This window comes from Lampris incognitus, chromosome 9 (assembly GCF_029633865.1).
Source record: "Lampris incognitus isolate fLamInc1 chromosome 9, fLamInc1.hap2, whole genome shotgun sequence".
Lineage (NCBI taxonomy): Eukaryota > Metazoa > Chordata > Actinopteri > Lampriformes > Lampridae > Lampris > Lampris incognitus.
Genome location: NC_079219.1, coordinates 22,855,178 through 22,881,398, shown reverse-complemented (window position 1 = coordinate 22,881,398; position 26,221 = coordinate 22,855,178). Strand labels below are relative to the sequence as shown.

At 43.2% G+C, this 26,221-nt stretch overlaps 1 protein-coding gene and 1 long non-coding RNA gene across 3 annotated transcripts in view; one reads left to right on the top strand and one right to left on the bottom strand.

Moving 5' to 3' along the window:
- The window catches only part of rims2a (regulating synaptic membrane exocytosis 2a), a 224,806-nt gene that overhangs the window by 191,208 nt on the left and 7,377 nt on the right, over positions 1-26,221 (bottom strand). The gene's annotated exons all lie outside the window — the stretch shown is intronic.
- Positions 55-8,263, top strand: LOC130117976 (uncharacterized). Its single transcript, XR_008810729.1, has 3 exons — positions 55-155; positions 6,500-6,628; positions 8,221-8,263. It is a non-coding gene; the product is annotated as an uncharacterized LOC130117976 (long non-coding RNA).

The window sequence follows — 26,221 nt, the reverse complement described above, 5'->3', positions numbered from 1 at the left end:
ACAGACGTGCCACCTACTTATCCGTCATTCAGCAGGAGGAGCAGTATGGGAGGTGAGGGCCCTGCCCCGTAGCGTGCAGACAATTCATTGATTCTTTTGGCCCAGGCATCGATTTGGGATATTTCTGTTCTGCTGCTTTGTCATCGTACCGGCAGGTGAGAAAAACTGAATCTTAGAAAGGTTAAAAAAAACAAAACTGTAAACGAACATTGCACCACGGCCTGAGAAACAGTCCGAATCTATGCGATTGATTTAGGTTACACATTTGGGTTTCAGGGGTGGGCAATCTTATCCAGAAAGGGCCGGTGTGGGTGCAGGTTTTTGTTCCAACCAAGTAGTTACACAGCTGTGTCTCCTAATCAAGCTCCTCAGCAAAGACTCTACTAGTTGATTAGTGGGATCAGGTGTGTAACTGCCTGGTTGGAACAAAAACCTGCACCCACACCAACCGGCCCTTTCTGGATAACATTGCCCACCCCTGGGATGTCCGCAAGCACCAATATTTAGCAAAAACGTACACATGGTGTTTTCATGTTTAACAAACCCTATGCATGAAAACGGTTGTGCCGTACAAACCCTGTATCAAATCATCGCAGAAGCTTATAGTAGACCGACTGTTGAATTTAACTGTGCTTCTCCGCGTGCCACCCGAGGCTTAATTTCTTTCCAATTATGCTGCCTTCCCAGCCCATAGTGTACTGAGCCTGCCCAGCCAGTCGATCTAGCATGCCCTAATTCCCCCTCCTCTCCATTACTCTCCTCCCCTTCTCCGCTGTTCAAGCACTATCTCTCCCATTTGACTTCTCTCTCTCTCTCTCTCTCTCTCTCTCTCTCTCTCTCTCTCTCTCTCTCTCTCTCTCTCTCTCTCTCTCTCTCTCTCTCTCTCTCTCTCTCTCTCTCTCTAATCCTGTCTTTGAGCAATCTGCTCTTAGAAACCCCACTCTCCCTCGTTTCCTTCTCAGAAGTCTCCGAGAGGGTTGTGGAGCGGCAAAGAGCTGTAGGATGTGGTCAGATACGGTGGTGCTCTCCTCGGGGAGAGCGTGACTTTTCCCTGATTACCAACTGCAAATGGAACATATCCCAGCGTGGCTCCCAACTCGACAGCTAAATATCACTCAAAGCATAATTTTTTTTCCCACTGGATGCCTTGTTAGGTGGTGATTACGCGGCATCTAGTGTATGTCTTGATCTGCAGGCATCTGTACATGGTTTTAGTAAACCTGCTGTGTGTCAGTGACAACTCACTAGCTGTACCGACAGCTCTTACGCTCATTTGAGCTCAAAAAAGCCCCCCAGTGGAGTTTCCTTACTGAGCAAAAGCAGACATACTCAGATGTCAGTCCTTGGGGCCGCTTTTGGAAGCAGCTAAAAGTACCATTGTCTGTGTGTGTGTGTGTGCCCTCAACAGATGCGTGCTCTTACCACCCCCATTTGATTTAAAAATGGCAAAGTACAGCATTCTTGCTTAAGGTGAAATGGAGAGGGAGAAAGCATTTTTTTTCAACCGGGTCCACTTAGATTACCTGGTTAAACAGAAACCTGCAGCTGGTAACCACATTCTGCAAAGACATGTGTTCAAGTTGCAGATGCTTTTAATTGCAACTTGTTACGGGGAAATATAGAATATCTTTTAACATATTTCTGCTTCTATATTTTTATTTTGACATGTTTTCAAAGATATCTCCAAGAGTGTTTTTTTTTTTTCATCTTTTGATTGGACATGGAATTGAGGTTGAAACAATTGAGCATTAATAAAGACACCCTGCCATGTGTCTGGTATAATTTCGATATTGCTTAAGCTGCCAAGAAAACGTGTTTGACTGGAGTGCCTCCAAAGTGCACCCAGAAGTATCTCTGAGAATCTCTGACCTGCGGTAAAACTAACCCAATGACATTACAAATTTCTCCTCCTCAAGCAATTGTGGAGTAGGTTATTGGCATCCTACAGCTCTTGAGAGTTTTAAAAGACAACCAAATTCAATCTTGTCACAGCGTCAGCACTGAAGTAGAGAACCTCTTAGAAAGGATCTCATGGCTAAGCGGTGACTCTGCAGGCCCTCTGAGTCCACTTAACACTAACTGATAATTGGATCATAAGGGAATAATCTGGCTCAGCAGGTAAATACCAACCACATACCTCATTAAAACCATGTAAACCAATCTTCACTGCTAAGAGATGAGGCCAATGTGAATCTGAAATCACTTCACAGTGAGTGAGTGACCTTATAGGAAATCTCATAATGAGAGTGTTTAGTGGCAATTGCGGATTACTGTTCTTGCCAATGATGATCAAGTATAAAACTGTATATGAATGCATTGTGTATGAGCATATGATATATGCATATTATCTTGAAACCGTGCAAAAAGTTTAAATCTTACTATGTAAAGACATAGTGTTGAGCAAGAGGTGAAAACAACACCAAATAAACGGACCTTGGGCACTAATCAAATGGTCACTGTAGGTGTAAAGAAGAGCAACCGTTACTGTAGCCTACACAGAGAGAGAGAGCAATCACATTAGGCCTACCTGACAAGTACCTCAGCCGGGAACGTCAGCTTGCAAAAGAGTACGACTGAGCCAGCTATATTTCTACGGGATATATAAAGCGGAAATACCATGCTGTACCAACTCTACTGTACATTACCTGCAAATCTCTAAGAAAGGGAGAGGGTGAGCCGAAAATAGCAGTTCATTTAAAGGCAGCTGATTAGGTCCCAAGACACCTGTTCCTCCTGCCTCTTAAAGAAATGCCAAGAGAGGTGGTACTTAACACTTTCTCTCCACCTGCAAGAGGATTAGGGGCAGCGGATAGAGAGCTGATAACTTCCTTTGGCACCAACACTGGCATGGTGCGATAGGCAGAGCAGGAAGGGCAGGGAGAGGGCAAGCGCTTCAGGTCGAGAGGTTGGCCAGCTACCACAGCTGGGCTTTAGAGAGCGCAGATAGGATAGAAGGCACAGGGCACACTCATCATAACAGGCAATCTAACACTACAGAAGCCCGACCTCCTGACCAAGGACTAATATTCAGATTGTTAAACAGCAGTTGGCAACAGCAGATTTTCTGAGCAATGGGGAAGTGGTTAATCTGTTGCCAAATATAACTAAAATCCATCTGTTTCCTCAGATTACCTGCAAGGATTCAATTGAGCAGTTTCATATCCCCCCCATCCCTTCACCCTGAAAGTGACAAAGAGTCAGCTAATCACCCAGCAGCCCCCACATTCACAAGACCAGTACAAGCCGCACATATTTTCCATCCTCATACTTAATGATGTGTGTTATATATGCAGAGGCGAGTTAATGCACGGGCTTTCCCAGGGACCCTGAATTTCAAAAAGCCTCTGGATGTCTATTAATAATATAATACACAACACGACAATGGCACCACTGCATTCTGAAACTCATTATTTCCAATGGCTTGCAAAGACAGGGGCGGAACGTGTAGGGGCGGAACTTGTAGCAGGACTCCCATCACTTACCCTAACCTCCCAACCTTAAAGTATCCTTCCACTCAAAAATGTGGTTTACTTATGTTTACATCCCCTAAAATGTCTGGGCTTGACTATACTGACTTGTATCTATACAAAGTTTGTCATAAAGTGGTGTTTTCACAAGCCTCTACGGGAGGAGGAGCTGTCTGTGCACTTCTCTAAAATCTGAGATTCAAATGGACCCCGGGTAAACTAGATTTGGTACGTCACAAATGCGAAAGCAAATCGCTGCTAATGTGCAAACGCAGGGCGGGCAAAGAAACCTGAAATCACCTGGGCATTGCGGTCTTGACAGTACAAAGAGCGAGTTTGCATTAGCATAGTGAAAGTTTTGACAGCAAACAGGTAGAGTGTGCAGTTTTTGGATGTAAAATGGACCCCGGAGCTTCCTTCCACTATCTACCAGAAAATCCCACTATACTGCTGAAATGGCTGGACTTTATTTACAGACACCAGGTTCACACACCTACAAATCTGGAGAGACTGTGTATCTGCAATAGTAATTTCAGTGAGGAGTGTTTCTGTAAGCTAATGCAGAAGTCACTGGGTTTTCACAAGAAATTAATTTTGAAGTCTGATGCTGTACCGACTTTTTATCCTGGGGATGTGACAATGACTGGGAGTCAGTATGTAAGTTATGTATTTCTTTTACTCAACCAACAGTCAAATGAAAGCTTTCTGCATGTAACATATTTCCTTTGAAACGTTAGCTAAATAGTACATGTTGACAGTTTTAGTACAAACCCTAATTCCAATGAAGTTGGGACGTTGTGTAAAACGTAAATAAAAACAGAATACAATGATTTACAAATCCTTTTCGACCTATGTTCAATTGAATACACTACAAAGACAAGATATTTAATGTTCAAACGGATAAACTTTATTGTTTTTTTTGCAAATTTTTACTCATTTTGAATTTGATGCCTGCAACACGTTCCAAAGAAGCTGGGACCGGGGCATGTTTACCACTGTGTTACATCACCTTTCCTTTTAACAACACTCAATAATCGTTTGAGAACTGAGGACACTAATTGTTGAAGCTTTGTAGGTGGAATTCTTTCCCATTCTTGCTTGATGTACGACTTCAGTTGCTCAACAGTCCGGGGTCTCCGTTGTTGTATTTTGCGCTTCATAATGCGCCACACATTTTCAATGGGAGACAGGTCTGGACTGCGGGCAGGCCAGTCTAGTACCCACACTCTTTTACTACGAAGCCACGCTGTTGTAACATGTGCAGAATGTGGCTTGGCATTGTCTTGCTGAAATAAGCAGGGACGTCCCTGAAAAAGACATCGCTTGGATGGCAGCATATGTTGCTCTGAAACCTGTATGTACCTTTCAGCATTAATGGTGCCTTCACAGATGTGCAAGTTACCCATGCCATGGGCACTAACACACCCCCATACCATCACAGATGCTGGCTTTTGAACTTTGCGCTGACAACAACAATCTGGATGGTCATTTTCCTCTTTAGCCCGGAGGACACGACGTCCATGATTTCCAAAAACAATTTGAAATGTGGACTCGTCAGACCACAGCACACTTTTCCACTTTGCGTCAGTCCATCTCAGATGAGCTCGGGCCTAGAGAAGCCGGCGGCGGTTCTGGGTGTTGTTGATATATGGCTTTCGCTTTGCATGGTAGAGTTTTAACTTGCACTTGTAGATGTAGCGACGAACTGTGTTAACCGACAATGGTTTTCCCAAGTGTTCCTGAGCCCACGTGGTAATGTCCTTTAGAGAATGATGTCGGTTTTTAATGCAGTGCCGCCTGAGGGATCAAAGGTCACGGGCATTCAATGTTGGTTTTCGGCCTTGCCACTTACATGCAGAGATTTCTCCGGATTCTCTGAATCTTTCAATGATATTATGGACTATAGATGATGAAATCCCTAAATTCCTTGCAGTTGTGCGCTGAGAAACGTTGTTCTTAAACTGCTGGACTATTTGCTCACGCAATCGTTCACAAAGTGGTGAACGTCGCCCCATCCTTGCTTGTGAATGACTGAGCCTTTTGGGGATGCTCCTTTTATACCCAATCATGACACTCACCTGTTTCCAATTAACCTGTTCACCTGTGGAATGTTCCAAACAGGTGTTTTTTGAGCATTCCTCAACTTTCCCAGTCTTTTGTTGCCCCTGTTCCAGCTTCTTTGGAACGTGTTGCAGGTATCAAATTCAAAATGAGTGAATATTTGCAAAAAACAATAAAGTTTATCAGTTTGAACATTAAATGTCTTGTCTTTGTAGTGTATTCAATTGAATATAGGTCGAAAAGGATTTGCAAATCATTGTAATCTATTTTTATTTATGTTTTACACAACGTCCCAACTTCATTGGAATTGGGGTTTGTATTACCAAACAACTAGCAGCAGCTAGCAAAAAGCTAACGTAGTTAATACTATTTACAAGTCACAAAGATCAGCCATGTGAAACGATGACGGTGGCCAGACGTGCATCGTTTTTCACCCGAAAAATGGCACGGTGTGCAATGTAAACCTCTTTTCTCGTCGACTTTGATCCCGACCGGGGTCGCGCAGGTCCCCCCTGCTCCAGTGGCGCCACTAAAGGCATCCATCATTGTGCGCTCCAAGGGATGGTGGAGTGGCAGCAGCGGGAGCCGTTGGCAGCGGGGATCCCTCTTCCAGTGCAGGTCGCATCGCCTTGACGTCACAGCGGTTTTGAATTTTAGACCACTGTCAATGAACCAGTTCCCAAGCAAACTTAGTTGGCTATCAAGATAAACAGATATTACATGAAATGTAAAAATCTCAGCCAGACAGAGTATATCTTTCTGCAAACTTTGATTAGACCTCTTGTATATAATTTCATAATAGCAATGCGACAATGTGAACACACTAACATTGTAGCAGATATTATTGTATGTTCATAACCACTGCTGTGTCAGCCACTGCCTATTACAAGCTAACAAACAAAATAAATAAATAAAAGATGCTAACTACACATCCATCCATCCATTATCCAAACCGCTAATCTTGCTTTCAGGGTCGCAGGGATGCTGGAGCCTATCCCAGCAGTCACTGGGCGGCAGGCGGAGAGACACCCTGGACATACCATTCTCATATATTGGTGCACAACAGTGTTCGAGTCTGGGTCTGACTGCGGCTCAAACATGTACGGCTGACTCTCTCCAATGTTTGCTCGAAGGCTAGCCATCTTGATACGCATCGCTCTTTCACCGGTCAACCCAGAGCAAGCAGTGGTGGTGGGCAGGGCGCGAGGCCTGTGATATTTGCATATCATAGATCCTGAATTTCTCAGTGAGGGAGAAAGAGTAGATGTGCTTACGTGCAACAGGATGTTGTGTTGCTGTTGAGCCCACTGAGGCAAATTTGTAATTTGTGATATACAAATAAAATTGACTTGACTTCCAGCCCCTTTTCAGAGGGTTTTTTTTTTAACTTTTTATGTGGGAAAACCATGGTAATATATTAATCATCTCAGACTATTTTTAAATCTTAAAACGTGCCTGGAGGGGTACTTTAACCTTAGTGCGGGGGGGGGGTCTAGTCCAGGGGGGCATTTCTTTAACTGGTAAGTAGGCGTTTCTTGTACTGATGTGGGTGTGTTGTACTTTGGGGGCGTGTCTTGAACGTTATGCCCTTGTCTTGGAGTCCGCAGACAGGGGTGCTGCTCGGCAAGCTCGCATTGCACACTGTGACGAATACCCACATGGCCAATAGAAACGAGGCAGCTAGCCAGGCACGGAAGGCAAAATGTAGGAAAAGATAATAATGTGTGTCAGAATTCCCTGAATTGTACAATACAAGTTTACGCTTATATTGAGACCTCGGGAGGAAAGCCCTATCTTGGAAACAAGTTTCCAACAACATGACGAACTTGTCCCGCTAGAAGTTTTGAAAACTCTGCCTATTTTGCTCTGTGCCCCACGACTCCCCTGAGTTAGATGTACGCTGAACCCAGCGGCGAGTGCAGCTCAAGTCGCATTGTGTCTGAAAGGGCCATGAGCCATCTAATGTTCATTGAGAGTGACATTCTTCGGGCACTGGACTTCAAGGACTTAATCAGGGCTTTTGCTACCAAGAAAACCAGGCATAGACACTTCTAAGCATAAGTCAGTATTTAAATTGTATGCTTGTTATGGCATAGTATATTCCAGACTTGCCAAATATGAGACCTAAAAAAAAAGGGAGGATTTTGAAACCAAAGTGGGGGGGGGGGTTCTGGGGTGCTCCCCCAGAAAAATTTGAGTTTCAAAGACTTTGTTTCCTGCATTCTGGTGACATTTAAAGAATGAAAATAACAAAATAAGAAGTACACTACAAGAGGATTTTCATGTTAAATACTTTTTTAAAATCTCAGGACAGAATACAGAATAATTTGCCCTTCTGGCAAGAATCACTGCCTTAGCGAGTCTGTGCACACCACTGCCCTCTGTGGCCACCATCTACAATTGTTTATTGTAGTCAAAAGTACAATGCTTTGCAGCTTGTAGCACCATCCTTGAGGGAGCATAGATGTGGGCCAGATCTGTGAAATTTCAATTTGCAGGAAAGGAGTGAGCAAAGTGTAGAGTTCTCCATCCTCATTCTCTATCACTATCTTTCTGACCATGCTGAATACCCTCACTGATGATGCATTGCTGTGTGGTATGCACAAAAGTGCCTTCATCAATTGAGCAAGATTCTTGAACCTTCCATCTCTTCCAATAACAGCCCCAAACCTGTCAATTCTTGCTTCCACAGGAAGTTCTGCCCTGCCAACCACTTGGTACTCCACCACTTCTACCCTGAGGCTATTGAGGTCTAATCTGAGCTATGGTAGTCTTTTCCCTAGCTCTATCAATGCAAATAAGAAAAAACACATTTGGTACAACTGAGCTGGATATTATGTTTTCTCTGTAACCAACCTCTGTAACTTCTGTAACCAATTATTAAAAAAAAAACTAATTGAAAATTTTTTTGCTTTTGTTAAAGGTTTGTTACTTCCTTGTCAAATGCTTGGGCAGTGGCACCTGTCAAAATCTACAACGAAAATACAGTTTTTAAGTCATACTGCTTAAACAAGTGCAACTGACTAGAACTTATAAAGTCGAAATAGGTAGCTAATGTTAGCTAGGCAGCTCTTAGAAAAAAATGTGGGGAAGTAGTATAATGTTAGGTTTACTGTGGAAGAATTTCTTCTTGGCACACTATTCAAAGTCAATCACTCAATGTCCAATGCAATTACTCAATATCCAATGCCTTCAAGTCTGATGTAAGTAGGCTTATTTTATAAGCACACAAAAGGTATATCAACAAACCAAGCTGGTCCTGAGAGCAACTGAAGCAACTGTCTCTTTTATACAGTAATTTAACCCCACCTATTGTGGAGCTTAACCTTAGACCACACCTTTGACTATAGATCACATCTCACTATACACCATTATTTTCTTATCAAGACATTGTTTTGGTTTCCAGAATCTAATGGTGTCTCAAATCCTTTTAGGCAATGTGGCCTAATGAGGCCTGTTACACAGACTGCCATCTAGTGGTATTGACAGTATACAACAATTCTCATTCTGCTATGTTTACACCATTATTTCTACGGTTCTTACATATCTAATAAAAATAATAACTGATTGCCTGCAATAGTTACCATTATAATCCAGAATTTTATTCTTGGTTAATATAAAAAATCATACATTACATAAAAATAAACCTATTGATTCTTAACATTAAGACATTACCTTTCACTATTTGAGTTGCCTTTGTTCTCCCACATGAGTACTGCTTGGCAATCAGAAACATGTCTTTCACTGACTTATCTATTTCATAACGGAAGGTGAAGGGAATGCCCTGTTTGGCCACTAACACAGCCATTTTAGCCTCAGCATATATTACTGCATCAGGTCTCCATTTACCAAGCAGGCCTACGATGCGTTGCTGGCCCTGGTGCACTGTCATCACCTTCTTATGTTTCACAGCCTCTCAATGGTGATTCATGTCGATGCGACCCCCATGCTCGATGGAAAAATCGACATAGCAGATTTTACAAAACGCATGCCACTCTCCTTTTAAACGTTCCATAAGAAAAACGGGAATTCTTCTTTCCAGGATGTCTGATATTTACATGAATATTTCTCTTTGAACTCTCCATTTCTCTCTCCGTGAAGACAGTCCCTCACTGAGGAGGACAAGGCGAGCAGCTCTCTTCTTGTGCATGCCATGGAAACAATACATTTGGTGTAGCTGTATTGTTATCCGGGTGGAAATAGTAGAATATTAAGAGTCATAGAGCTTATACTTACTGTACAGTGCCAGAAACAGGATGTGATAACCAAAAGGAAAAAAAGGTGTGAAAATGTGTCATAAATTGGGTGAAATATAGGAGAATTGTGACCCCCAATAAAAATTAGGAGTCTCCCACAAAGGTTGGCAAGTGTGAAAGGCTCTGTTTATGCAGCTAGCAATGCATCTGGTGTGGTTTGTTGTATTGGTGGTAGTGTCAGTTCATTGTGGTGGTGGATATGTGGTTGTGGGGAGCAGAATGGGCCGAGGGACTTATGCTGCATTCACATGGAATCCGGGAGACGGTAAATGGCAGTTGGCAAAATGGAATGGGAAAAACCAAAAACCGAACGGCAGAACAACAGGACAGTACAAAAAAAAAGTACATGGGTTGCTATGGTGATGTTGTATAGTTTGCAGAAAAAAATTGTACAAACATGTTTTGTATTTGTTTTATTTAATTATATACAGTAATTCCGTCAGTTCATATACTTGTAAAATTATTCTGACATCTTTTGTGATGTGCTACGTAACATCCAGTCGTAAATTCCGTTGCAGAGAATGGCAAAAAGTTAAAATATTTTAACTTTAGACGGCAGTGCCGTCTGCTGTTGTCGGCATAATTTGCCGGTGTCATCTGATTTTACCGTTCTATTCTCATCCACAATAATGACTTCCGGTTTGCTGTCTGCCTACCCGATTCCATGTGAATGCAGCATTAGCCAACCCCAGGCCCTATGACAGGATTAAATCGCCCCTGTATATATGATTCTTTAAATGTCAAGGGGAATATTATTATTTTACAGTGGGCAATACAAGCTGGAATAAAAGTCTGCCAAAAATATGTAATCTTCTCTCAGAAAAAGGGTATTGTCTGTGTGTGTGTGTGTGTGTGTGTGTGTGTGTGTGTGTGTGTGTGTGTGTGTGTGTGCATGTGTGTGTGTGTGTGAGTTTCAGTAAATGCTTTTGTAATCGGGAGAGCATGACTATGTGAATGCACGGTTGCTTTTCTGCCAGCCTTATTTATTCAACCTGACACAGATATATTATATTCTGGCTGACATTAGCAGTTTCTTAGCAGCTGATGTTGTCCAGTGTTCAAATAACATCTCCTCCAAAATACTTTCAAACAGCTCTGGTGGGAATCTTTCAGAAGCCAGGCACAGCCTCAGCTCCAGTATTACAAGGTTACCACCCTCCTCATTGGCCCATGTTCCAGCTATCTCCACAGTTTACTGGTAATCCTGGTCCCCGTCCTACCATCCCTGGCCTATTCCTTCACCATCATATTTCAGCACATAGAGGTACTACCACTAAGCACCCTCCCAAACCGCCTTAAAGGTCACACAATTGTGAGGCCTTAGAAGGAACAGGGAATTGGATTCATCCCAAATTAGGATGAAGATGGGAGAAAACAAGAAATAAAAAGGTCTTTACTCTCACTTGAGCCAGAAAAGTAAGCATGTTGATAAAGAGAAAATGCAATAAAAACACAATTTTTTTTTTGACTCCCCCCCCCCTTTTCTCCCCAATTGTATCCAGCCAATTACCCCACTTCCGAGGTGTCTCAGTCTGAGCTGTCTCAGTCGCTGCTCCACCCCCTCTGCCGATCTGGGGAGGGCTGCAGACTACCACATGCCTATTCTAATACATGTGGAATCACCAGCCACTTCTTTTTACCTGACAGTGAGGAGTTTCGCCAGGGGGACGTAGTACGTGGCAGGATCATGCTATTCCCCCCAGTTCCCCTTCCCCCCCGAACGGGCACCCTGACCAACTAGAGGAGCTGCTAGTGCAGCGACCAGGACACATACCCACATCTGGCTTCCCACCTGCAGATACGGCCAATTGTGTCTGTAGGGACGCCCGACCAAGCTGGAAGTAACACAGGGATTCGAACCAGCAATCCCCTTGTTGGTAGGCAACGGAACAGACCGCTATGCTACCCGGACACCCAAAAAACAAAATTTTCAAATGAATAATGACATAGGAGATAAAGTCAGTAGTTATTACTTAAGCAGTTTGAATATCGCCAATTATGTTTCTTCTTTAAGCAGAATATGACCAGGTACAGATGATATAAATTTACAATGATAATTCCTCCAATAGCAAGTAAATTTCTCTTCCCCAAGATTTACTATTTGTTAGCTGTTGTGCTGGCTGTTTCTGCTAAAGAACCATTATCAGTGCTTTTTTAATGTTGTAATCTTGTCTGCATAAAGGAAGGCTCTTTTTACATTAGTTAATGGATTTACACACTAATTTGCATTTTCTTTTGTTGACATTTTGCAAAAAAATTTGCTAATTTTTTTTTAAAACAACTATTTTAAGGCAGTCTGGATATGAGAGTCGAATGACTAAAGTTAGTCCACAGGACAAAAATGTACTGTTGTTAGTGCCTGTGCTTTATTTATTGCAAAAATATTCCCAATCTTGCCTTTAAACCCATCCCCAAAAAGCACGTGGTGCTTTTATCTAGTGCTCTTTCTCATCTGCATCAAAAATCATCATATGTCTGCCTATTGTTGTTGTCCAAGTGCAGCAGCAGTAGGTGGACTGTACTGAAACTGCAGTCAGCTGTCTCCGTCTTACTCAGGGTCATAATAATAGCCTGGTTGTGGCTAACAATAGTGTGGGTAATGGATACCCATCTTATTGTTAGCCTGGGCTGCTCCGCTGCTTCCTGTCCCAAGCCATAGCTACAGCATGTTAGCTCGCTTAACCAAATTGCAAACATATAGTGTACACAGGCAGACAAGAACAGGGGCAATCTGATACCTCAGGCCCACCACTCCATTAAAATATTGTCGGAGAGTGTCCAACGCTGTTACACGCAAAGGCAAAACCCTGGTAAACAACTTAAGACTCAAGGATATCCATTACTTTTCCACAGTATCATGTAAACCATAATATAGATATACCTACATAGTGGAAGAATCATATCATACACACACTATATGCATTAGAGTCAGAGACAATCAGGCTGCTGTGAAAGCAGCGCTATAAAAAAAGCATGTGACATAAAAATCAGCACATTCGGCAAAATAAACAGATGTGAGCACAACACAGTACAAGTGAAATTAACTTGGACTTTGCTTCTCTCAACATCTGTCCTGGACAGAAAGATCTGTTTGACTTTGGCTGCTGTAAAATCCCAAATCAAAGGATTCCCTTGCATTAGCCGCCTCTCCACGCAGATTTAAAGCCAACCAGCCAACCAACCATCCATCCAAGCAGCCACCCACTCAGGGATAAGGCCACCAACTTATACCCGCTGTCTACAGTAAACACAGCCAGCCCAGCAAAGCCTATGGCCTGATGCCTGATGACTTCATATGTCCCACATTCCTAGCCTGCAGCCTCTCTCGAGAAGAGAATTCAAAATGACAGTATTCCACATTTCACCAACTAGGATTTCTATGATGCAAGCAACCCCCCCACCACTGCCTTTACGCATCCAGGCCATCTTAGCGTCACCATGGTGATGGTGGCAGTATATCAGTGGGATGACCGATGTTGAAGGAATAGTGGGAGATCTTCCATCAGACTTCAGTTGGGGAGCTCGATCCCAAGATCATAACCTTAGACACCCCCGCCCCCCCCTCTCAATTTCTCTCTTTCTCTGTCTTGCTGTGTGTCTGGAGACCAAGCATTTGCTGAACCGTTAGTTTTTGATTGTATGATAATGGTATGTATTAAACATGTAAATATGAACAGTACGCTTCACAAACCAAGCCACCATGAAGGTATGCAAATGCACACTTCCACATGAATGCACACACACGCACACAAACATACAATACTGAATCCCTCTAACAATTCCCCTCAAACTTAAGAGCACTCACAATGCCACCTTTAGCTCAAGGCAGTTTCACTTGTGGTCTGTAGTATGTCTACAATGCACAGTAATATATGTTCTCTTGAAGGCAACATATTAGTGTCTGTGTGTAGTTCATACAGTAAGCTTACATAAGGCCTATAGCTGCATCGATGATGTCATAATAACGGCTGCTCTTTATCCCCCTCTATTTATGTCAGTAGGCTGCCACCATAATCTACCTAGAGCGGTTATCTACTATATGTAAAGAATATAAATGTAATACATGTCTAGGCCCCTGATCCCTGTGGAAAGTATTGCCAAAATCATTCAGAATACAATACGATATAATATGAAATGATACAATGGCATCAAACATAATGGCACTAGAACAACAACAGCTAATAAAAAGAACAAAAGTAGAACATAAAATGATATTACCTCCCTTTGGAAAGTAAAATGTTGAGGGAAAAAGAACTGTAGAATCATTCTCTGTTAAGAATAATAAAAAGAAAAACACTTAACAGGTGCATGGACTGCTGACCTTCGCAGATAAAAAAAAGAACAGAGCAATTGCACACTATATAATGAGTGAAGCATAGCTTTCTGATAGAACTCCCCCCCATCTCATCACACCTTCTACTCTTTGATTGTGAGGCCTCTGCATGGCTAATAGCCCACCTTTTATTTAGAAGAAACTCTGTGTGTGTGTGTGTGTGTGTGTGTGTGTGTGTGTGTGTGTGTGTGTGTGTGTGTGTGTGTGTGTGTGTGTGTGTGTGTGTGTGTGTGTGTGTGCACGTGCACACCCGCATGCATGGATGTGTGCATGAAGATGGGATGGGTACATCTGTTCATAGAAAGCCCTGGATGTTTTATGTTTTTGAGGCCTGCCACACAAATGAATAATAGAAGGAACAGGTAGACAGTGCACAGTGTCTGAGTCACTGGCTTGCACCTGCTCCAACCAGCTGAGTCTTGAATGAGCTCTGCATAGAAAGGCACATGCACGATCTCTAGTAAATGTAAATATATCACTCAACACACATAGCATAGTAGAGCTACCTTGACTGAGGGTAAAGGGGCCATTAGGCATACATACATATATAGAGCGGGGTTTTTTTTTGAAACTGTCAATGGTGTTGATAAAAATGCTCAACAAATGAGGATATCAATATAGATGTAGGAAAAAAAATGTTTACTACATAGCAGTACAAGCTTGTTTTGTGCATCGCACACTCATCGGCTGCTAATGTGATTCAACAAACACACAGTATACGTTGCCACGCCCTTTATTTCGGTGGACAGCAACCAATCAGAGGAGAAAACATTTGAACTATTACAACCAATGGGATAGGTAGTTACCATGCACAGCAACCAATGGTGGGGTAGAAAACATTACAACCAATGGGGTAAGGGGCTGGGGCTTGTTTTGAAAAAGCATTTAGATGACCAGGGCACTGTTGAAATAACCTACATTTCGAATATAACAAGGCAATGTCAAATGGGGTAATTTAGTGGGGTGGTGTTGGAGCACAGTTGGAAGGGCAGGCAGTTAAAATATAAAAAAATACAACATCCAATAAATGTCACGTGTATCATCTAATGGGGGGGGATAATAAAGACATTTTACTTGTAGTTACAAAGAAGATTTTTTTTCCGGTGTCTATGGCTGGTGGCCAATTCGTTTCTTACTATTCAAGGTAGACATATCAGGTCTAAAAATAATAAAATACTTTTCGGCCAAGCACAGGTTACATCTTTTGCTGCTAATTGTAAATGCATTGCTCTTTGCAAGGATTTTCCCTGAAATAGAGTAACCAATATTCTTGTCTACCAATGACCAAATGTGTTGGCTCAAGGCATGCATTTCTTGCATGTTCATTTCTGAAGCTATTCATATGGGCTTTAAACCTAATTTTAAAAGGGCCCTGTTAGTCATATATATATATATATATATATATATACACTACCATTCAAAAGTTTGGGATCACCCAAACAATTTCGTGTTTTCCATGAAAAGTCACACTTATTCACCACCATATGTTGTGAAATGAATAGAAAATAGAGTCAAGACATTGACAAGGTTAGAAATAATGATTTTTATTTGAAATAAGATTTTTTTTACATCAAACTATGCTTTCGTTAAAGAATCCTCCATTTGCAGCAATTACAGCATTGCAGACCTTTGGCATTCTAGCTGTTAATTTGTTGAGGTAATCTGGAGAAATTGCACCCCACGCTTCCAGAAGCAGCTCCCACAAGTTGGATTGGTTGGATGGGCACTTCTTTGAGCAGATTGAGTTTCTGGAGCATCACATTTGTGGGGTCAATTAAACGCTCAAAATGGCCAGAAAAAGAGAACTTTCATCTGAAACTCGACAGTCTATTCTTGTTCTTAGAAATGAAGGCTATTCCATGCGAGAAATTGCTAAGAAATTGAAGATTTCCTACACCGGTGTGTACTACTCCCTTCAGAGGACAGCACAAACAGGCTCTAACAGGTACTATTTAATGAAGATGCCAGTTGGGGACCTGTGAGGCGTCTGTTTCTCAAACTAGAGACTCTAATGTACTTATCTTCTTGCTCAGTTGTGCAACGCGGCCTCCCACTTCTTTTTCTACTCTGGTTAGAGCCTGTTTGTGCTGTCCTCTGAAGGGAGTAGTACACACCGGTGTAGGAAATCTTCAATTTCTTAGCAATTTCTCGCATGGAATAGCCTTCATTTCTAAGAACAAGAATAGACTGCCGAGTTTCAGATGAAAGTTCTCTTTTTCTGGCCATTTTGAGCGTTTAATTGACCCCACAAATGTGATGCTCCAGAAACTCAATCTGCTCAAAGAAGTGCCCATCCAACCAATCCAACTTGTGGGAGCTGCTTCTGGAAGCGTGGGGTGCAATTTCTCCAGATTACCTCAACAAATTAACAGCTAGAATGCCAAAGGTCTGCAATGCTGTAATTGCTGCAAATGGAGGATTCTTTGACGAAAGCAAAGTTTGATGTAAAAAAAATCTTATTTCAAATACAAATCATTATTTCTAACCTTGTCAATGTCTTGACTCTATTTTCTATTCATTTCACAACATATGGTGGTGAATAAGTGTGACTTTTCATGGAAAACACAAAATTGTTTGGGTGATCCCAAACTTTTGAACGGTAGTGTATATATATAATTATTACTATTATCTGTGTGCTTTCTTTCAATCAAATTTACTCTCTTTACTCTCTTTACTCTCGTTGGGTGTTCCAACATAAAACCATAAAGAAGTCCTTCCTTAATAGCTGCACTCATATGTTGACCAAACGCACTAATGTGTGGTTTGTCAGCCCATTGAAAGGACTGTTTCATCTTAAGTGACACAAAACAATTCCACGCTGAATCTTAAATCTAATTAGGTACACAGTAAAAAACTGAATGTTAATTTAACACAGAGCGTACAAATGGATCCTTTCGGGTCCTTTTGTACACTCTCAGAGTTAAATTAAGACTCAGGAAGTTAAATTAACGCTCAGGATTTTACTGTGTATGCTTGTAGGGACCATGATCCAGCCTGGCGCTGTCCCCGAAGAGGTAACACCGAGGGCGGCCTGGCAGGACGTGGAAGCGGGGCAGGCTAAGCTAACTGCTAGCCCATGCAGACCGGCAGTTCTGATAACACTGAGGGCGGTCTGGCAGCAGCCTCGCCAAGCCTTGACTGTGTTTTTAGTGTCGTCGTGTGGTGTGCAGGGAGGTGTATCGATGGTGTCTGGCTGGGAGAGCTGCTGTTGGATCGGCTGAGGAAACTTGGTCTGCTGCATCCTGTGGGCCCAAGGACTACATTCCTGACCAGAGCTGTGCCCTAAGAGGAAACACCAAGGGCAGTCTGACAGGATGCGGAAGCGGGGCAGGCTAAGCTAACTGCTAGCCCATGTAGACTGGAAGTTTCGACAGTCATCCTGGCTGGCATTTGTTCTCCTGGACGGTGATTTTTTTTTTTAGCTACGTGTTAGTTTGGATACATGTGTTCTTGTAGTTTTTTGATATGTGTTTTTGTCTTTGTGTTGCACTGCTGTGGGCTGGGGGAATCGATGTTTCATTTCATTTCATGTGCGCAAGTGCACGAAATGAAATGACAAATAAAAATAATATGTTTCTGATCCTGATTGTATTTGTGGGAAAGAATGTGAGCTAACTCAGGTGGGCTCCTCGTATTCTGAAAAGCAAGCATAGTTGACCCTGTCGATCAGCTTGGAAGTTTTCTGTCACATTGATCTTCAGTGAAAGCCATGAAAGCTTCTTTGCCTTGCTGTACGCCTATGATGCTTCCTGCCTGTTTCCTGAGCTCCTTGGCCGTCCGCCTGCCTTGATCCCCACATACCTGATTGCCTAGTTATCCACCTTGCTGCCTGTCTAGAAGCTTGGCTGCTTGCCAGCTACCAGAGAATAGTGTCTCTGCTATTAATAGTGCAACTAGCAGCATGAGGTTTCTCACCCTTTGCGTTCAGTCAGCTTGACACAGACCAGACTTGATCCACCTTTTCACTCTCTACCTCTCTCATGCGCTTTCTTCCCACTTTACCTGACTGCACACAACAATAAAAACCATGCACTCACGGTTATCGACACACTCATGTAGATGTTACTAAAAATAGTCTCATGAATAAAGACAGTTTATTTTGTGTCATTTCGTGGGTATTGTTTGTGCATGCACATTCATAAAAATGCCTGCACATACACACACCGACAAACACATAAACACAAATGCAACCCCCTCAGGAATCATAAAAGTTGACACGGCGAATTTTACAAGGAGGGGGTAAAAAAAGGAAACTGGAATCTGACTACGGCAAACTAAACTGACACAACCACAACACCTCCACAACTTTCCTTTTCTAGTAAAGTCTTAGTCATAGCGAGGATACCGTGAAGGCTTATTACTAAAAGGAGGTCCAAAACTGTAATTTTTCCTTACTTTTGTTTGAATGGCATCAAACTATTTTGAATTAACAGTTGTTGGGGTGGCATGGCGGTCTATTCCGATGCCTACCAACACGGGGATTGCCGGTTCGAATTTCCATGTTACCTCCAGCTTGATCGAGCATCCCTACAGATACAATTGGCAGGGTCTGCGGGTGAGAAGCCAGATGTGGGTATGTGTCCTGGTCACTGCACTAGCGCCTCCTCTGGTTGGTCAGGGTGCTTGTTAGGGGGGGAGGGGAAACTGGGGGGAATAGCGTGATCTTCTCATGTGCTACGTCCCCCTGGTGAAACTCCTCACTGTCAGGTGAAAAGAAGCGGCTGGTGACTCCATATGTATCGGAGGAGGCATGTGGTAGTCAGCAGCCCTCCCTGGATCAGCAGAGGGGGTGGAGCATTGACCGGGATGGCTCAGAAGAGTGGGGTAATTGGCCGGATACAATTGGGGAGAAAAGGGGGGGGGGGATTACAAAAAATAAAAAAGTTTTTGAATTCACATTAGCCCAAACAATATTTTACAATTAGGAAAAAAAGTGTTTTATAAATGTGTCTATTTTGTTTTCTCCACCAGGATCTGTTTTTACCTTGTAGTGAATTAGTGTGCAGCTGAACTATATTACCCTGCTACCCTGGAGCTGTGAGATGCTTGTTAATACCAATGCTGCTGGCTACTCCACGGCAAGCACACATGTTCCTCACAAGCACTAGCCTTCCCTATGAGGGTCAGACACCATATATCTTCCTCCACATTGACTCTACTCAGGCGTAGGGGAAGGAGGATGGGCAATAAAAGTGATAAAGTGTCCAGTCCTCATTCCCTTTCACTCTCACTGTTTCCCTGAACTTAGTTCTTGGTGGCTGAACACTATTGGCTATATCTTGCTTTCTGTCTCTCCTTTTTTCTGTTTGCCCCAATTTCTCCAAATGGCACTTTTGTTATACACTTTTTCCTCGTACTGTTATTGTATATACACCTTCACACTGCCATTACGCTAACAAAGACAATGTGAATATTGTATAGAGAAGACCCTGTTTCTTAAAATTTCTATTTTCATTTTCCCCCTCAATCTTAATAGCTAATACTTTTGCATATTCTAATTATATCATCTTATTATTGCATTATGTTTAATGAAACCTATGTGAGCAACTCACCAAATCAACATGAGTATAGGTGCAAACGTACCTGTCCAATAAATCTGATTTTGACTCCAATTTATCCCAATCATCTTCAGATGATTGGGATAAATTGATATACCATACAGTATACCATACCATATTAAACCATATAACAATGAACCCAGCCACTGAGGATGCACAAGCCAGTGCATTTTTAGTGCCGGTCCCGACCTAGGCTAAATGGGGAGCTTTGCATCAGGGAGGGCAACCGGTGTAAAAATTTTGCCAAATTAAATATGCGGCCCATAAATTGGATTTCCATACGGGATCGGTGAGACCTGGGTTACCAACGACTGCCACCGGTACTGTTGGCCAGCAGGGTGCCTCTGAAAACTATGCTACTGTTGGGCGAAGGAGGAGAGGGGGAAGGCATGTCCAGAGGCAGCGGGTGAGGAGGAAGGGTAGGAGTGTGGAGGTGAGAGCCGGGACTTTGAATGTTGGCACTATGACTGGTAAAGGGAGCGAGCTGGCTGATATGATGGAAAGAAGAAAGGTAGGTATATACTGTATGTGCAAGAGACCAGTTGGAAGAGGAGTATGGCCAGGAGCATCGGAGGTGGGTTCAAACTCTTCTACCATGGTGCAAATGGGAGGAGAAATGGGGTAGGGGTAATTCTGAAGGAAGAGTATGTCAAGTATGTTGAGTATGCGTCTTGAGGATGCAGTTAGCATAGCCCTCTACCATGCCCTGCAACACCTGGACTCACCAAACACCTACGCACACATCCTATTCATAGACTTTAGTTCTACCTTCAACTCCATCAACCCACTCAAGCTCTTTACCATACTCTTGGATATGAACATTGACCCAGCCGTATGCCACTGGATTCAGAGTTTCCTATGGAACAGGCTACAGAGGGTGAAGGTTAATAACCTAACCTCACACCCTTTTACCCTCAGTACAGGTGCTCCTCAGGGCTGTGTTCTCCCCCCTGGGCATTCTCACTTTACACCGCCCACTTTACATCCACAGATAGCGCTGTGAAAATAATAAATTACGCAGATGACACAACCATTGTAGGCCTCATGTCCAACAGTGATGAAGCCCAGTACCGCACTGCAGTAGTCAAGCTGTCACTTGGTGTGCAAACATCAACCTTCTGCTTAATACAGCCAAAACCCAAGAACTCATTATTGACTTCCGATGCATACCGAATCCTAAAACACCCACTCTTTTAAATTCCTTGGAACATACATCAGCAATAACCTGAAGTGGAAAATTAACACAGAACATATAATTGCAAAAGCTCAACAACGACTTTACTTTCTTAGACAGCTTAAAAAATACCGGATCAAACATTAACTGCTCATTCTGTTTTACTCAGCCATTATCGAATCCATCATAACATCTTCTACTACAGTGTTGTACGGTGGCACAGACAGTCAAACACGGAAAAACTGTAGCAAATTGTCAACAAGGCATCCAAAATCATAGGCAACCCACTCCCCTCTGTTGAATCTCAACATACTAACCGGACTGTAAAATGAGCAAAGAAGATCATCTCCGACCCCTCACATCCTGCTCATCACCTCTTCCAACTCCTTCCCTCAGGGAGGCACTACAGGTCACTGTCCACTAAGACTAAACGCTTCACAGTTTTTTTTCCCCTAGCCATCAGGACTCTGAATTCCTCCCTATAGTCCCCTCCTCACACACCACTGGCACAAATAACACCATTCACCTAATTGTCATATGTGATATGTTTATTTCTGTTATTGTGTAACTGTATTGTGCATGATATTATGTGGAGTATCTGTTGTTGTCCATGTATGTATTGTGCTGCAGAGTTTAATGTGTACCAAAAACAAATTCCACCAGCCTTGGTCGTGTGGCTAATAAAACAATCTAATCTAATCTAATCTAATCTAATCTAATCTAATCTAATCTAAGAGTGTGCTGGAGGTGACAAGTGTCAGACAGAGTGATGAGTATGAAGCTGGAAATTGAAGGTTTATTGATGAATGTTATCAGCGCATATGCCCCACAAGTTGGGTGTGGGATGGAAGAGAAAGAAGAATTCTGGAGTGAGTTGGATGACGTGGTGGAGAGTGTACCCAAGGAGAAGAGAGTGGTGATTGGAGCGGACTTCAATAGGCATGTTGGTGAAGGGAACAGAGGTGAGGACGCGATCTGAAAGGGATTGGAGACTGCAAGGTGGTGACAGAGGAGAACGTAGCTAGGCAGCATCGGATGGTGGTATGTAGGATGACTTTAGAGTCCGAGAAGAGGAAGCGAGTGAAGGCAGAGCCAAGGACCAAATGGTGGAAGTTGAAGAAGGATGGCTGTTGTGTGGAGCTCTGAGAGGAGTTAAGACAGGCACTGGGTGGTAGTGAGGAGTTACCGGATGGCTGGGCAGGCACTGCAGAAATAGTGAGGGTGGCAGCTATGAAGGTAGTTGGTGTGTTATCAGGACAGAGGAATGAAGACAAGGAGACTAGGTGATGGAATGAGGAAGTACAGCAAAGTATACAGAGGTAGGTAGAGGTTGGCAAAGAAGAAGTGGGATAGTCAAATAGATGAAGAAAGTAGACAGGAGTATAAGGAGATGCAGCATAAAGCAAAGAGAGAGGTGGCAAAGGCAAAGGAAAAAGCATATGGTGAGTTGTATGAGAGTTTAGACACTAAGGAAGGAGAAAAGGACTTGTACCGATTGGCTAGACAGAGTGACCGAGCTGGGAAGGATGTGCAGCAAGTTAGGGTGATCAAGGATAGAGATGGCAATGTGCTGACAAGTGAGGAGAGTGTGCTGAGAAGATGGAAGGAGTACCTTGGGGGGGCTGATGAATGAAGAAAGAGAGACAGAAGGTTGGATGATGTGGGGATAGTGAATCAGGAAGTGTAGTGGATTAGCAAGGAGGAAGTGAGGGCAGCTATGAAGAGGATGAAGAGTGGAAAGGCAGTTGGTCCTGATGACATACCTGTGGAGGCATGGAGATGTTTAGGAGAGATGGCAGTGGAGTTTTTAACTAGATTGTTTAACACAATCTTGGAAAGTGAGAGGATGCCTGAGGAGTGGAAAAGAAGCATACTGGTACCGATTTTCAAGAATAAGGGTGATGTGCAGAACTGCAGCAACTACAGAGGTATAAAGTTGATCAGCCACAGCATAAAGATATGGGAAAGCGTAATAGAAGGAGAGATGCTGGGTATATTGGGAGAAGGATGCTGAATATGGAGCTGCCAGGTAAGAGGAAAAGAGGAAGGCCAAAGAGGAGGTTTATGGATGTGGTGAAGGAGGACATGCAGGTGGCTGGTGTGATAGAGGAAGATGCAAAGGACAGGAAGAAATGGAAATGGCTGGTCCACTGTGGCAACCCCTAACGGGAGCAGCCAAATATAGTAGTAGTAGTAGTAGTAGTAGTAGACCATATAAAAATGTTGGCCTAGGAGTGGAACTCTCTGGTCCTGTCCTGTCCTGTTCTACCTAGCCCCAGGATCACTGGCTGCTTCTGCAGCATCAACGCAGAGATGTTAATATACATATATTATAAGCTTGCTACTTCAATTGAAAGGTTTCAAGTGTATATATTGATCTTCACTCTGAATGATCTTTTTACCAACATACATCCTGTACACACAGAGTCAATGCAGGCCTCCTAAACAACATCAACACTCTGCCAAGTACTAAAATGCATACAAGCACACTGGTTTATTACTGTAGGAGATGCATTATATTCTGAATTGTTCTTTATGATGCTTTAGCTCAAACCAAACCCCAATGGTAATAAAATATGCAGCACAGTCCCAACAGTATAGAGTGCAGTAAATACCAGCTAGTGTACTGCAACTGTTGCTTTTTCATGCAACTGCAGCAAGTGTAGATGTCTCACATTTTTCATGCTTGATACACCATTGCTGCATGCAGAAGAATCATGTGGAAAATCCTATAAATGCGAGGTATGGGGATTTGTTAATAGGTTACCACTGTTTACTAAATACTGATATTGAGTAAATGTTAAGAAAAATGGTGCACATTATGTTTTATTCCATTTTTTGCCAGTTTTTTTATTACAGTTTAGCCTGCCAATTTACCAGTTACACACACTTCATCGACTATTGCTAACCAAACCCATACCCCATTAGCGGTCATACATAGGATTTTACAATCATACCAAGTGGTCCTTTTAACTGAAAAAGTCTTACAGGTGTTTTTCCCCATAGTTACTGCCTTCTTCAGCTTTCTGTTTTTCAAGGATCAAGCTATATTTGTCAATCTTGTTGTTGTGCCAGAGATCTGTCTCTAGATTTCCAGGAAGCAACCAGTACAAGTCTCTGTCAACCAATTAGTTGACACATGAGCTAAGAGGGGACAGCGATATACGCAACTGTATGCTATTGTACACCTCTGGTACAAGTTACCTCTTCTCGCTGAAACACTTTTCTTCAGTCGCCTATCAACAAGGGCATTTTAAATCACACAGCCAAGGACAGGAAAATCCCTTCAAACTTTGCTCGGGGGATAAAAAGGCCTGTGCTGACTAATGCAGATGTGATTTAGAACAAAGCCTAAGAGACAATGGGGCCCAGCGCTGTGCTGTGCTGTGCTGTGCAGGAGAACAGCAAGCTATGGGACATGACAGGCAGATTTCTTTGTCAATGAGACCATGGCTTGTGATATCAGCAATGGCAGCAAGCGAGACCTGATAGCATCTCATACGTCAATGTCTCTCATACCATTTCTCTCTGATGCTCTCCTTTCCTGTCCTGACTCTTCTTCTGTCATTTTCTGTATTCCACCATCCTCACCTCTTCTATTCTAAACTGTCCTCCTCTGTCCTCGTGCCATCTCTCCTCATTTAGTTTTCCTTCTTTTTCTCCCCCTGTCTTCTTTACTCCTTTACCCCAGCCCCATCATCCAATGACAGACAGCGTTCCTTGCTTAACTCTTTTTATTTTTATTTTTTTTTGGGGGGGGGGCTTTCCCCCCCTCTTTTTCTCCCCAATTGTATCCGGTCAATTACCCCACTCTTCTGAGTCGTCCCGGTCGCTGCTCCACCCCCTCTGCCGATCCGGGGAGGGCTGCAAACTACCACATGCCTCCTCCGGTACATGTGGAGTCGCCAGCCGCTTCTTTTCACCCGACAGTGAGGAGTTTCACCAGGGGGATGTAGCGCATGGGAGGATCTCGCTATCCCCCCAGTTCCTCCTCCCACCGAACAGGCGCATTGACCGACCAGAGGAGGCGCTAGTGCAGAAATCAGAACACATACCCACATCTGGCTTCCTACCAGCAGACACGGACAATTGTGTCTGTTGGGACACCCAACCAAGCCAGAGGTAACACAGGGATTCAAACTGGTGATCCCCACGTTGGTAAGCAACAGAATAGACGGCCAAAGAATAAAAGCACAAATGAAAGAAAATATTAATATGGAAGTAAAGAGTTGAAGGCAGGGTAGTAAAAACACTGTTCTCTATGACATCAGATTGGCTCTAACCAGATTCCAGTCCAGCTGAGCCAACCTACTTGACGGCATGCCAACCTTTCCTAACCAAAACACATTGTTACTTTAATTAGCATGATGATGTATTCATTTGGCATGCATTCCTCTTTATAGAGTATAAACGGCATTCATTCATTCTCTCTCTCTCTCTCTCTCTCTCTCTCTCTCTCTCTCTCTCTCTCTCTCTCTCTCCCCCTCTCTCATCCCCTTGGGGAAAGTTGTGGGGGATGGGAATCTCTGAAAGCCTCATGACAAAATCTGCTCTCTGCATGGTAAGGCAAGCAAGCGAGGATGAGTGAGATAGGGAAATAGTGTATAGTGTGTGCATGTGCATGTGCGTGTGCGTGCGTGTGTGTGAGAGAGAGAGAGAGAGAGAGAGAGAGAGAGAGAGAGAGAGAGAGAGAGAGAGAGAGAGAGAGAGAGAGAGAGAGAGAGAGAGAGAGAGAGAGAGAGAGAGAGAGAGAGAGAGAGAGAGAGAGAGAGAGAGAGAGAGTATATTGTCCACTGGGAAGATTCTGAGCATTGGCTTGCCTCATTTCACAACCATAGGTCTCCCTTTCAGGAGTGTGTATGGAAAGTAGGGAAGGGAAGGTCAGATGCTTAGGCTGCTGTAACATAGTGTGTTTGTGTGTGTACCGAATGCATGTGCATGCAAGCTTAGTTTCCCGTGTGTACGTTTTGAATGTGTGTGCTTGATTTTGTGCGCATGTGCGCCTGCATGCAGGCATGTTTTTGTGTGTATATACAATGCATCTTCCACTTTCTCTTGCTTTGTCCCTTACTCTCTCTCTCTTTCTCTCTCTCTATCCCTTTTTCTCATAGACTGTGTGGTGAAGTGAGGGGCTGAGATCCTCTAGCCTCCAGGGAGAAAGGCTCTCTGTGTGCTTGTGACCCCAGCTGGTGCTGAGATTTCTGGCTCTATCAGATAAATGACCAGGACAGGGAGCAGAGCAGGGGAACAAAATGGGATATAATCAATGGGTGAGCTAAAACAGTGACACAAAAGGAAGCTAATTCTAGGCTGTTGCTCTCTATAATGAACACATTATAACACTCATCCCCCACCCCATCTGCATTCACACA